A 14001-nucleotide genomic window follows, 5' to 3' on the forward strand; every position below is an offset into this window, starting at 1 on the left:
GTACAGATGGGACAACGTTAATTCCTGACTGATGCGCCAGATAATTGTCACCGATAAAGCCGGATGTACTTTGTGACTGTTATCGGCTATCAACTTAATTTGGATCCGACTACTGTCAGCTTTCTGTCCCATCGATCTTAATTATCCTTTCACCCAGATGCGTCCACCATGTTGTGCTGACCAAGTTGCGGTGATTCTTCTTAGACGAATGTTTGTGAGCTCGATCAACGCAAAGTCATACGATGAAGTTGCACTCGACCAATATATTCCTATGATTGCAATCTTTGCATTGCGTTAACGCATATTCTGCCCAAAAATATAAAGATCAACTGCTCTAATGCGTGGATGCACGCGATCGCAATATTATAGAATTCATGCTTAATGGACGCAATTTAACATATCTCATCAACGCAATCCAACATTGTTTAAGAATTTAGCACTATGATAACGTGTATTTCTGCCCGTTATCACACCCCAAATTTAAACAATGCTTGTCCTCAAGCATAAGCTAAAGATTCCTTTAGCAAGTTAACTGCAAAGTTTTCTTCCCTAGATTTCTCAAGGATACTTCATTCAAGTCCTATATACCAGAATTTTCTTAAGTCTTATTCAAATCTCTTCCTAAAATATTTCTAAGACTTATGGATTGCAAGCTTAATTTTCAAAAGAACTTGACTAAATTCTGGAACATCGCATGATTTATTTCAAAAAGAAAATTTTCCGCCAGGTGTTAAATGATTTATCCTTGCACAAAAATTTTCTTCATTGCTATTTTTTTCTGACCTTGTGCTGATCCGAGTGCCTTACTTTCGTTTTGGCTTGCCTCCACGTGTGTCATGCGGACATCCAACTACGGATAAGTGCCTTTCACAACTTAACTCTTATCAACATGGGTTTCCCATTGCATTGACAGTAGAGTTGTTATTCTCAATTTTTTTTTGTTGCAAGGTCGAAAATAAATATCTCACCCCCAAATTTAAAATATGGCAATGTCCTCATTGCCAAAAGAAATTAAAATAAGTCATGTGATGGTCATAGAATGTGTTGTAAAGGAAGTTTGAAAGAAAGCTAGCAAACCCCTAACTTCTAGAAATATTTCATGAGGTGACTATCTTAAGATTTAAGTTGACTCTAGTGTATACGAAAGAAATAGAAGTATATTTATCATCATTGAAATCATACTTGGCAAAGAACAACATGCGGTAAACTACTAAAGTTATCTACTTGTGATATGATTGTGGTAATCAAAGAGGATGCGGTGATAAAACTTTGAAAAGTAATATGCAATGTGATAGCGCAAAATTTGAAATAAAGATAAGGAAGAGTACACCCCCAAATTTAGCATTGTCACCCACATTATATTGACGCATCCATCTTTGCGGTGATCATTCTTCATTGGGTTGCGGTGATGGAATAAGATAAGTGTTGCTTCGCATAACATTTTCTGCAATCTAGCGCCTCGATCGTTGTAAAAAACAAAGAGAGGGTCAAATTATTTTAAACAAAATAAAAATTGTTATCGCAAATTTTTTTTTTTTTAGAAACGATAGTGAAAAATTGAAAAGATAGTAAAAATTTCGAGTAGTGGAGAAAAGAGCTGAAAACGTGAGATTTTCCAAAACTTGTGTCCCTGATAAGTTGCGATCATCTGATAACGCAGGGACTACCTACTTCCTTCTTCATTCAAAGTTTCTTAGTTCCATGGAGTCGACTTGGTGATGCCAGTCTTCTCCATGGTATGCCTTTACTCGCTGCCCATTGACTTTGAATATGTTGGTTCCGTCATCATTTGATAATTCCACCACGCCATGTGAAAGTACGTGTCGAATTATGAACAGTACGAACCAACATGACTTTAGCTTGCCCCGGAAGAGTCGCAGACGTGAATTGAAAAGCAAGACTTTCTGCTCGACTTGGAGGTTCTTCATGCCAGTGCTTGGTGCACTCTTTATAAATCTTCACATTTTCATATGCGTTGTTCCTCCATTCTTCTAGCTCTACCAGTTACATTTTCCGTGCTTCCCCTGCTTTCTTCAAATCGAAATTCAGTTTCTTGACCGCCCACAATGCTTTATATTCCAGCTCCAAAGGCAAGTGACAAAGGCAAGTGACACGCTTTGCCGAATACCAACGCATAGGGGGGCATACCTATAGGTGTTTTAAATGCGGTCCAGTATGCCCATAACGCATCATCAAGCTTCATTGGCCAATCATTCTGCAAAGGTTTGACTACCTTCTCAAATATCAATTTAATTTCATGATTGGACACTTCAGCTTGGCCATTCGTTTGCGGATGGTATGCGATGACCACTTTGTGGAGGATATTATACTTGCGCAGCAGTTCCTTGATATTGCGATTGACAAAGTGTGATCCTTCATCACTTATGATGGCACGGGGAGTGCCAAAACGAGTGAAAATATTTTTCCTCAGGAACTGGGAGACTGCTGCCATATCACTTGCGGTGCATGCAATTGCCTCTACCCACTTGAAGACATAGTCGACGACTAATAAAATATAGTGCTTACCGTTTAAAGGAGGGAATGGTCCCATGAAATCAATCCCCCATATGTCAAATAGTTCCAGCTCCAAGATAGTATTCATTGGCATTGCGTTCTTCCATGAAATGTTGCCGATGCGTTGACACCGATCACATTTCATTGCGTAGTCAGCAACATTCTTAAATAATGAAGGCCAGAAGAACCCACTTTATAAAACTTTGGCTTCAGTACGTTGTCCCCCAAAGTGCCCTCCATATGGCGAATCGTGGCACTGTGACAATATGCGTTGTTAAGCAGCATCTTGTACACATAATCGAATAATTTGGTCTGTACCTCTTTTATACAGATTCAGCTCATCCAAATAATAGTGTCTACATTCATTCTTGAGCTTCTTCCATTGATGGTAGGTGTAATCTTCAGGAAACTGTTCACAAACCAAATAATTAACAATGTTCGCATACCAGGGCAGTTCTTCTATGTGAAACAGCTGCTCATCCAGAAGCATAGCACTCACTTCAGATTCATTGCAGTCAACCTCGGGATTTTCCAGTCTGGACAAGTGATCCACAACTTGATTCTCTGTCCCCTTCCGATCAATTATCGCGATATCAAATTCTTGAAGGAGGAGAACCCATTTGATCAACCTCAACTTTGCGTCTTTCTTTGTCATCAAATATTTGATTGCCGAGTGATTAGTGTGAATGAGTACCTTAGTTCCCAGTAGATATGCCCGGAATTTTTCCAACACAAAAATCACAACCAGGAGTTCTTTTTCAGTGGTGGTATAATTAATTTGGGCAGGGTTCAAAGTTTTACTTGCATATGTGATGGGGATGCAAAATAGTTTTCTTCTTTTGCACTAATGCGGCTCCCATCACATACCCGCTTGTGTCGCACCTGATTTCGAACGACAGTGTCCAATCCAGCGCAATCAAGATGGCTGCGGTAATCAGCATATCTTTTAAAATTCGGATTGCATTGAGGCAATTGTTGTCAAATTCAAACTTTCTGCTTGCCTCTAACAATGCACTCAGTGGTCGTGCTATTTTAGAAAAGTCCTTGACGAAACATCTATAGAATCCAGCATGCCCCAAGAAGCTTCGCAAAGCCTTCACATTGGTTGGAGGTGGAAGCTTGTCAATTGCATCGATCTTTGCTTTGTCCACTTCCAACCCTTCTCGGGAGACTTTGTGTCCCAACACTATACCCTCTTTCACCATGAAGTGACATTTTTCCCAATTGAGCACCAAATTCTTCTCTTCACATATCTTTAGAATTTTCTCCAAATTGGCTAGGCAAACTTCATACGTGTTCCCATAAACGGAGAAGTCATCCATAAATATTTCTACTGAGTCCTCGAGATAATCTGAAAAGATCGCCATCATGCACCTTTGAAATGTGCTTGGCGCATTGTAGAGGCCAAACGGCATGCGGCGAAAAGCAAATGTCCCATATGGGCAGGTAAATGTAGTCTTGTCTTGGTCTTCAAGAGCTATCATGATTTGATTATACCCGGCATATCCATTCAAGAAGCAATAAAAATCGTTCCCTACTAATCTATCTAGCATTTGATCGATGAATGGCAAAGAGAAGTGATCTTTCTTTGTGGCTGCATTCAGTTTGCGGTAGTTCATGCAGATGCGCCATCCAGTGATGGTTCTTTGCGGTATTAATTCATTGTTCTCATTGGGGACTACCGTCATTCTGCCTTTCTTCGACACACATTGCACAAGGCTGACCCACGTGCTATCTGCAATGTGATAGATAATGCCTGCACCAGCCACTTGATAATCTCCTTTTTTACTACCTCCTTCATTGCAGGGTTAAGTCTGCGTTGATTTTCAATAGTTTCTTTGTGGTTGTCCTCGAGACGAATGTGGTGCATGTAGTACACGGGGCTAATTCCTCTGATGTCAGCGAGCGTTCAGCCAATTACTCGCACATGTTTCTTGAGAATGCTCATCAACGCATTCTCTTGATCTTCGTTGAGCGCAGAGGAAATTATCACTGGCAGCTTCTCATTCTGCCCCAGAAATGCATACTTCAAATGTGTTGTAGGGTTTTCAGTTCCAGTATTGGTGGTTCCACGAGAAAGGTTGCGTTATTTTTCTTTCTTCTTTCTGCTCTTCTTCTTGCATTGCGATCGATCCTTCTTCTTTGTTTGTTTTTGCTACGATCGCATTGCAGGAAGCTACGGATACGTTGGCAACCTCTTCTTCACATTCTTCATCAGAATTTTCTCCTTCAATCAAATTCAGGTCATCTTCAGAATCTTGCAGGTCTTCCTCATCAGGAAGTTTCATGGCATGAATTATATTAAACTTGAACTTCTATCCGTCTATGGTTAAAGTGATTTCTCCCTTGTACACATCAATTTGAGCGCGACCTGTTGATAGAAAAGGTCGCCCCAAAATGATGGGTACATCCTTGTTGGCCTCATAATCTAGGATGATGAAGTCAGCTGGCAAAATGAATTTATCAATCTTGATCAGTACGTCCTTCACCTTTCCTTCTGAATAAACCAGAGATCTGTCAGCCAATTGGAGAGTCACGGATGTGGGCATAAGTTGCCCCACATTTAAGTGTCGAAAGATTGACAACGACATCAAATTTATGCTGGCCCCCAAGTCACACAGGGCTTTCCCAATATAGAGTTCTCCTATGGAGCAAGGAATAGTGAAACTCCTAGGATCGCTCATCTTCGGTGGGATAATAGATTTGGAACTTTGTGTTAGTGCCACCGTGGCAAATTTTCCAGCGCCTCTCTTCTTAGTTACCATGTCCTTCAGGATTAAGCATGCATTTCCTCAATCGCTTCACTGAAAGGAATATTAACATGTAATTGTTTTAACATAGATAGGAAGCGTTGGTACTGTACCTCTTCGTTTTTCTTTTTCCTTAGCCTTTGAGAGAAGGGTGGTAACTAGACTTTCACGGTTCCCGTTTCATTTGATTTTGAGTTTGATGCAACCTCAGGTTCTACTGCTTCATTCCCTCTTTCTTCTTCTTGCATTACCGCAATCTCAGGCTCAGCTGCGATGGAAGTTGATTTGTTCTGTTCCTTCTTTTCTCCTTCCACAATCTTTCCACTTCGCAATGTCACAACCTGACATTGCTCCTTTCCTGATCCCCCTGGGTTGCGTGGAAGCTCGGTTGAACTTGGCAAAGCCCCTTGCTGTCTACTTTTGAGCTCATTCGCAATCTGGCCCATTTGCAATTCAAGGTTGCGGATGGACGTAGCCTGACTTTGAAGCACTGTCTCGTTTTTCTCTATATATTGCTTCAATAAGCTTTCTAGAGAAGAAGATTGTGGTGGTTGTTGTGAGCTACTTGCTTGGTTGCTCTGTTGACCGTTACTACGTTGAAAGAATCCTGGTGGCCCTTCTTTTTGCGCCACAGATTGAAAATTTTGTTGTTGATTCTTCCAAGAAAAATTGGGACGCTTTTCCATCCGGGGTTGTAGGTGTTTGAAAAGGGGTTATTCTTTACAAAATATACAGACTGTGGATTTTGCGGGCAATCCTCCATCGCATGCCCATCACCGCAAGTCGCACACCTTGCGGTGTTTTGACTTATTACATTGATTTGCCCACCTTGCGGTGTTAGGCTACTGATCGCCATTCCTTGAATCAAATTCATCATTGCAGTCATTTGGTTTTGTAATGAAACAATAGCACCGTTATTTGCGTCAGAATCTTTGAGTCTTAATCTCTGGTCGCTCTCCCTCCAATCTTCATGATTCTTGGAGATGCGGTCCAGGATATTCTTCGCCTCATCGTAAGTTTTGTCAAGCAGACCACCAGCTGCTGCCGCATTGGCAGCGGTCTGCAAAGCAGGATTCAAACCATGATAGAAAATTTCCATTTGCAGGCAGTCTAGCAGTCCATTATGCGGACAATCTCGAACCAACCTTTTAAACCTCGCCCAAGCATCTCTGAGCGATTCGTCTATATATTGTTCAAAATTAGTAATAAGCTTTCTTCGTCTTGCGTTTTCGGTAGGTGGAAAATACTTCTTCATAAACTTCTCCACCACCTGCTCCCAAGAAATAATCTCTCCTGGTTCGAGAAAATAAGCCCATTTCCTAGCTTGATCAAAGAGAGAAAATGGGAACAACGTTAGTCAAACTTCTTCAAGTATTGCAGATTTTAATAAAACTTCGGAGGTGGGCATGCGGATCCTCGCCACGCCTTCCTCCGAATTGACCTGCAGCCTGGATCATCTGCAGCATCACCGGTTTCATTTCAAATATACTTCCGTCTAAGGCAGGCCTCATGATTTCCGAAGAGAAATCATAGAGGTTTGGCGATGCATAGTCCCTAATGGGCCTATTGCGATCGTTTGCCAACAAAATCGGATTTGCCATGACATTGTTGTTGTTTGGTGCTTCTCCTCTAAGCTGCTCTGCCATCTCTTCTTTATCGGATTGTGGTTGCTATTGGTGGTCTCGTAGTGTCCTTCAAAATGTTCTCTCAATCTCCGGGTCGTAGTTCACCAGAGATTGAGAGTTATACAAAGAAATCACAAAATTTACCATTAACAACTATTTTGCCGAAGTCCCCGGCAACGACGTCAAAAACTTGATGCGTTATTTTATTGAATGAAAATATGGATGATATGCGTTGATGGATTATGTTGTGCACTCAAGTCTCCCCAGTGGAATTCAAGTGTAAATTCTTCTGAGTTTCCTAGTGAGTCCAAGGTCGAACACAGGGACTTGTGAAAATAGTTGTGTTGGTGATTTTTATGAAAACTTGCGGCAACCAGTTAAATAAATAAAGCATTGGTTTGTTGTTTGCGTTGTTGAAAATAAATAATGAATGCAGTAGAGTTTGAAAAGAGTTAGTAAACAGGAAATACGATGAACATGCGGTGAACGGGTTGAGAAAAGTTTCGGCTAACACTCCTTAGAATGCGTTCATGCTTTGCGATCATGTAACATGCATACAATAGTAAACCATCTCTCGGCGTGAATGCTACGACTTCTAAGGCTAGAACGCATGCGATAAATATGCGATAAGTCTATAGGGTTTACACATAAACCTCTATCTCTATTTATGTGATGACAACATGACATTCACACAAATATGCGACCACATAATATCATTCCCATTCCTAGGATGCATGCGATGTAAGTTGACAAACAGAGCTTATCTCTAAGTCCCTATCTCTTGTTTATGCAAGCCTAATCTTGCTCTTTCGAGTTCAGATTCTAACCTAGCTCTTTCGAGACATTAAGTTCTTTCTTTAGATTCTCTCTCGAGTAACTCTAAAAGGTATTTTGCACAGCATAAAACAAGACAATCGCAAGCAATGAACTTCCTAGGTCATGTTAGCTTAGTTCTTCTCAATCCATTCAACTAGTTTAGCTACTCATGCGTATTAAGAGAGTGAGCAGATGTAGAAATAGAACTTCCATTGAATAGATATGAGATGAAGTACAAAATAACAATGCAAGTATAGTAAAGAGCCTGGAGCAATTTCTTGCTGCCAGGCGTTTACACTGTTTCTACTCGTGCTCTAAAGATATTCTCGCTTTCATGAGTGTTGGCTCGCTCTCTGCTCTTACGCCCCAAGGTTCTCTCTCGAGCTGTCTTGGACGTTCTCCCGCGTCACCACTCTTCTATTGCTCTACCGTAAAATAGAAAAGAAAACTATGAACAGAAGCACTGATGAATTCGTTAACTGATCAACTAATCGACTGCTTAACCCCTTCTCTGAAGAATGCACTTGGTATTTATAGGGCATCAGAGGTGAAAGGCGGCTTCTCTCTCCCGGTTGTACAGATGGGACAGTTTTAATTCCTGACTGATGTACCGGATAATTGTCACCGATAAAGCTGGATGTACTTTGTGACCGTTATTGGCTGTCAACTTAATTTGGATCCGACTGCAGTCAGCTTTCTGTCCCATCGATCTTAATTATCCTTTCATCCGGATGCGCCCACCATGTTGCACTGACCAAGTTGTGGTGATTCTTCTTAGGCGAATGTTTGCGAGCACGATCAACGCAAAGTCTTGTAGTGAAGTTGCACTCGACCAATATATTCCTATGATCGCAATTTTTACATTGTGTTAACACATATTCTGCACAAAAATTTAAAAATAAACTACTCTAATGCGTTGGACGCATGCAACCGCAATATTATAGAATTCATGCTTAATGGATGCAATTTAACATATCTCATCAATGCAATCCAACATTGTTTAAGAATTTAGCACTATGATAACGTGCATTTCTGCCCGTTATCATATGCCCACAGGGCATCGTCCAGCTTCATTGCTCAATCTTTTCGTTAAGGTTTTATCACCTTCTCTAATATCAGCTTGATTTCTCGATTGGACACTTCAGCTTGACCATTTGTCTGTGGGTGGTATGCGGTGGCCAGTTTATAGAGGATATTATATTTGAGTAGCAACTTGTTGACGATGTGATTAACAAAGTGGGAGCCTTAATCACTTATTATGGCACGTGGCATGCCAAAACCAGTGAAGATGTTTTTCTTCAAGAACTTGGAGACCGCCACCGCATCGCTTGCGGCGCACGATATCGCTTCTACCCATTTGGAAACGTAGTCGATGGCTAACAGAATGTATTTGTGACCATTCGATGGTGGAAATGGTCCCATGAAGTCTATGCCCCAGACATCATACAATTCCAACTCTAAGATGATTTTCATAGGCATCACGTGCTTCCATGAAATGTTTCCCATGCGTTGGCACCGGTCACAATTCATCGCATAGTCTCATGCGTCCTTAAATAATGTTGGCCAATAATACCCACTTTGTAACACTTTCGCTGCTGTGCGTTGGCCTCCAAAGTGTCCTCCATATGGCAAGTCATGACATTGTAATAATATGCGTTAGTGAGCAGCATCTGGTACACACAGGTGCAAAATCTGGTATGACTCCCTCTTGTAAAGATTTGGCTCATCCCAATAATATGATCTGCATTCATGTCTGAGCCGCCTCTTTTGGTGGGCGATATAGTCTTCGGGAAATTTTTCACAAACCAGAAAATTGACCACGTTCGCATGCCATGGCAATTCTTCAATTTTAAATAGTTGTTCATCTGGGAAAGTTGCATTCACCTCTGACTGGTTGCGGTCAACTTCTGGATGTTCTAATCTGGATAAATGGTCCGCAACCTGGTTCTCTATCCCCTTGTGATCAATGATTTTCATATCAAATTCCTGGAGGAGGAGAACCCATTTGATTAATCTCGGCTTCGCATCTTTCTTTGTCATCGAATTGTTGAAGTGGTCACTGTGAATGAGTACTTTAATTCCCAGCAAATAAGCTCTGAATTTTTCCAACACAAATACCACCGCAAGCAATTCTTTTTCTGTGGTGGTGTAATTTGTTTGAGCAGGGTTCAAGGTTTTGCTCACATATGCAATGGGATGTAGCATTGTTTTCTTCTTTTGCGCCAGCACTGTTCCCATCGCATAACCGCTTGCATCGTACATCAATTCAAAGGGCTGTGTCCAGTTCGGTGCGATCAACACAGGTGCGGTTGTTAATGTGCTCTTCAGTATCATGAATGTGTTGCGGCATTGATCATCAAAGTCGAACTTTCTTTCTGCCTCCAGCAACGCACTCAGTGGTCGTGTAATCTTTGAAAAGTCTTTCAATAAATGTCTATAAAGCCTAGCATGTCCTAAGAAGCTTCTAACAACCTTCACATTCACTAGAGATGGAAGCTTTTCAATCGCTTCAATCTTTGCCTTGTCCACCTCCAACCCATCCTTGGAGACCTTGTGCCCAAGCACAATACCTTCATTCACCATGAAGTGGCATTTCCCAATTAAGCACGAGGTTCGTCTCTTCACATCTTTTCAATATCTTCTCCAGAATGTCGAGACAGACTTCGTATGTTTTCCCATACACTGAGAAGTCGTCCATGAAAATTTCTACAGAGTCTTCAAGATATTCAGAAAAGATGGCCATCATACACCTTTGGAAAGTGCTCGGTGCATTGCATAGGCCGAACGGCATGCATCGAAACGCAAATGTTCCATATGGGCAGGTGAATGTGGTTTTCTCTTGATCTTCAGAAGCAATCATGATCTGGTTATAGCCGGCATATCCATCCAAGAAGCAGTATAAATCATTTCTAGCTAGGCAGTATAGCATTTGGTCGATAAAAGGAAAAGGGAAATGATCCTTCTTTGTTACCGCATTTAGTTTGCGGTAGTCCATGCAAATCTGCCATCCCGTGACGGTCCTCATTGGTATCAATTCGTCATTTGCATTGGGGATACATTGCACGGGGCTAACCCACTTGCTGTTGGCTATTGGATAAATAATTTTTGCGTCTAACCACTTAATTATCTCCTTCTTTATGACCTTCTTCATCGCAGGATTGAGTCTGCGTTGATGTTTGATCGATACCTTGTGATTGTCCTCGAGACGAATCCTATGCATGCAGTATGCGAGGCTGATTCCTCTAATGTTTGCGAGCATCCGACAAATTGCTTTTACATACTTTCTCAGGATGCTCAGCAACGCATTTTCTTGATCTTCATTAAGTGCAGAGGAAATTATTATAAATAGCTCTTCATTCTGCACCAGAAACGCATACTTCAGGTGGTTTGGAAGGGTCTTCAGCTCTATTGTTGGTGGTTGTTCCAAGGATGGTTTTGTTATTTTTCTTTCTTCATTCACTATCAACTTGTCTTTTGTTGATGTGATCATCTCATCTTCTTTGGTTTTTTTTTTGGTGATCGCATTTCCTGCTACTATGGATGTGGTCGCATCCTCATCTTCAGTCTTTTCTTCTTCATTCAAACTCAGTTGATCATCGGATTCATTGGGGTTTCCTTCATCAGGATATTTCATGGCTCGGATGATGTCAAACTTCAGCTTCTGTCCATTCACGCTCAGTGTAATCTCTCCTTTGTACACATCAATCTGAGCACGACCAGTGGATAAGAATGGTCGTCCCAGTATGATGGGTACATCCTTGACTACTTCATAGTCCAGGATGATGAAGTCTACCGGTAATATAAATTTATCGATTGTAACTAGAACATCTTTCACCTTCCCTTCTGGATGCACAAGGGATCTATCAGCCAATTAGATAGTCACTGTCGTAGGTGCCAGCTACCCCACATTCAGCCGCTTAAAGATTGAAAGAGGCATCAAGTTGATGCTGGCCACGAGATCGCAGAGCGCTTGACCGATGTATAACCCTCCAATAGAGCAGGGTATAGTGAAACTTCAGAGAGTGTGTCCACCTCTGAAGGAATGGTGGCAGCTGTATGTTCACGGTTCCCTGTTCTTTCGGCTCTGAGGTGGACACACTCTCTGGTTCCATCGCCTCCTTTACTTCTGTTTCTCCTCGAGCCAACGCAATCTCTGGTTCTAGTGCAATTGGAGCTGTCCGGCTAGGCTTCTTCTTCTCCTCTGCCACAATCTTTCTGCTACGCAACGTCACAACTTGACATTCCTCTTTTCCCATACCCCCTGGGTTGCGCGGGAGTTCTGTTGAACTCGGCAGGGCCCCTTGCGGTCTATTCTTGAGTTCCCCCGCAATTTGTCCCATATGAATTTTCAGATTGCGGATAGACGTCGCTTGATTCTGAAGCACTGTTTCATTCTTGTCAATATATTGCTTCAAAAAACTCTCCAAAGATGAAGATTGCGGTGTCTGCGAACTGTTGGCTGGATTTTGCGCCTGACCATTAGTTCGCAGGAAAAATCCAGGTGGCCTTTCTTTTTGCGCCACTGATTGAAAATTCTGTTGTTGATTTTTCCACGCGAAGTTAGGGTGGTTCCTCCATCTAGGGTTGTACGTGTTGGAAAACGGATTATTCTTCACAAAATAGACTGACTGTGGTTTCTCGGGCATTCCTCCATTGGATGGCCTTCATCGCAAGTAGCATAACCTGCGGTTGTCTGGTTGATTGCGTTAACTTGCCCACTGTGCATTCCTTGGCTACTGATTACGATTCCTTGAATCAAATTCATCATCGCAGTCATTTGACTCTGAAGGGATGCGATGGCCCCATTGTTCGTGCCACTGTCCTTGATTCTCAATCTTTGATCGCTTTTTCTCCAGTCTTCATGATTTTTAGAAATGCGATCAAAGATATTCTTGACCTCATCGTAAGTTTTATCTAGCAGATCTCCAGCACGTAGCCGCGTTGTCAGCCGTCTGCGAAGCAGGGTTCAATCTATGGTAGAAAATTTCCATCTGTAAACAGTTTGGTAAGCCGTTATGTGGGCAATCTCTTACCAGCCTCTTAAACCTCGCCCAAGCATTGCAGATTTCAATAAAACTCCGGAGATGGGCGTGCAGATCCTCGGCACGCCTTCCACCAAACTGTCCGGCCGTTTGAATCATCTGCAACATAATCGGTTTCATTTCAAACCTCGATCTGTCCAGAGCTGGCCTCATGATTCCTGGGGACAAATCATATAGGTTGGGCGACACATAGTCTTGAATGGGTCTATTGCGGTCATTCACCAGGAGGATGGGGTTGGCCATTATATTATTTGAGTTTGCAGCCCTCTCTTTCGATTGTTTCGCCATTCTTGAAGTTTTGTCTTTTTGTTGTTGGCGGTTGTTTCTCAATCTTTGTTGGAACGTTCTTTCAATCTCTGGGTCATAATTCGCCAGAGATTGAAAGTTGCGAAGAAAATCAAGAAAATTATCGTTAGCACAATGTGTTGTCGTAGTCCCCGACAACGACGCCAAAACTTGATGGTTGTTTAATGTGATGAAATAATGGTGTAGAATGTGATGGTGGAATATGCGTTGTGCATGCAAGTTTTCTCAGCAAGATCCAAGTATAAATCCTACTGAGTTTCCTGGTAAGCCCAAGGTCGAACACAGGGACTAAGGAAAACAGTATGTGACGGTAATTTTAGAACACTTTGCGGTAACAAATAAATCAAAGGGTTGGTTCGTATGTTGTTTGAAGTATAAAGTTTATACGGCGGAATTTGAGAAAGGAGTTAATAACACGAAAGATACAATGAGTATGCGGAGGAATGGGTTGAGAAGGCCTTTAGCTAGCATTTCCTAAGATTACATTCAAGCTATGCAATCATGCTACACACATGCGACAGTAGTTCATTTTCCAATGCAAATGCGATAGCTCCTAGTATTAGGATGCATGTGATGTATGCGATGATGTCTATAGAGATTATTCCTAAGTCTCTACTTCTTGCCTATGCGATGATGAATGATGCACAGAGGTACAAGATGATCACATACAATCATATCCTATCTCTAGGGTGCATGCTATACGTTAATAACAAACAAAACTTATTCCTAAGCTTCTATCTCTTGATTATGTGTTTCTAATTTGACTCTCTCGAGCCCAGATTCTAATCTGACTTTTCCAAGCCTAGATTCTATCCTTAGACTACCCTCCCGAGTATCTCTAAAGGATGAATGAAGCATACATAATACAAGATGATCGCATAAAGTGAAGTTCTCAGGTTATGCTAGCTAAGTACTTCTCAACCCATTCAACAGTTTTAGCTACTCATG

This window comes from Benincasa hispida, chromosome 9 (assembly GCF_009727055.1).
Source record: "Benincasa hispida cultivar B227 chromosome 9, ASM972705v1, whole genome shotgun sequence".
In the NCBI taxonomy this organism is placed as follows: Eukaryota; Viridiplantae; Streptophyta; class Magnoliopsida; order Cucurbitales; family Cucurbitaceae; genus Benincasa; species Benincasa hispida.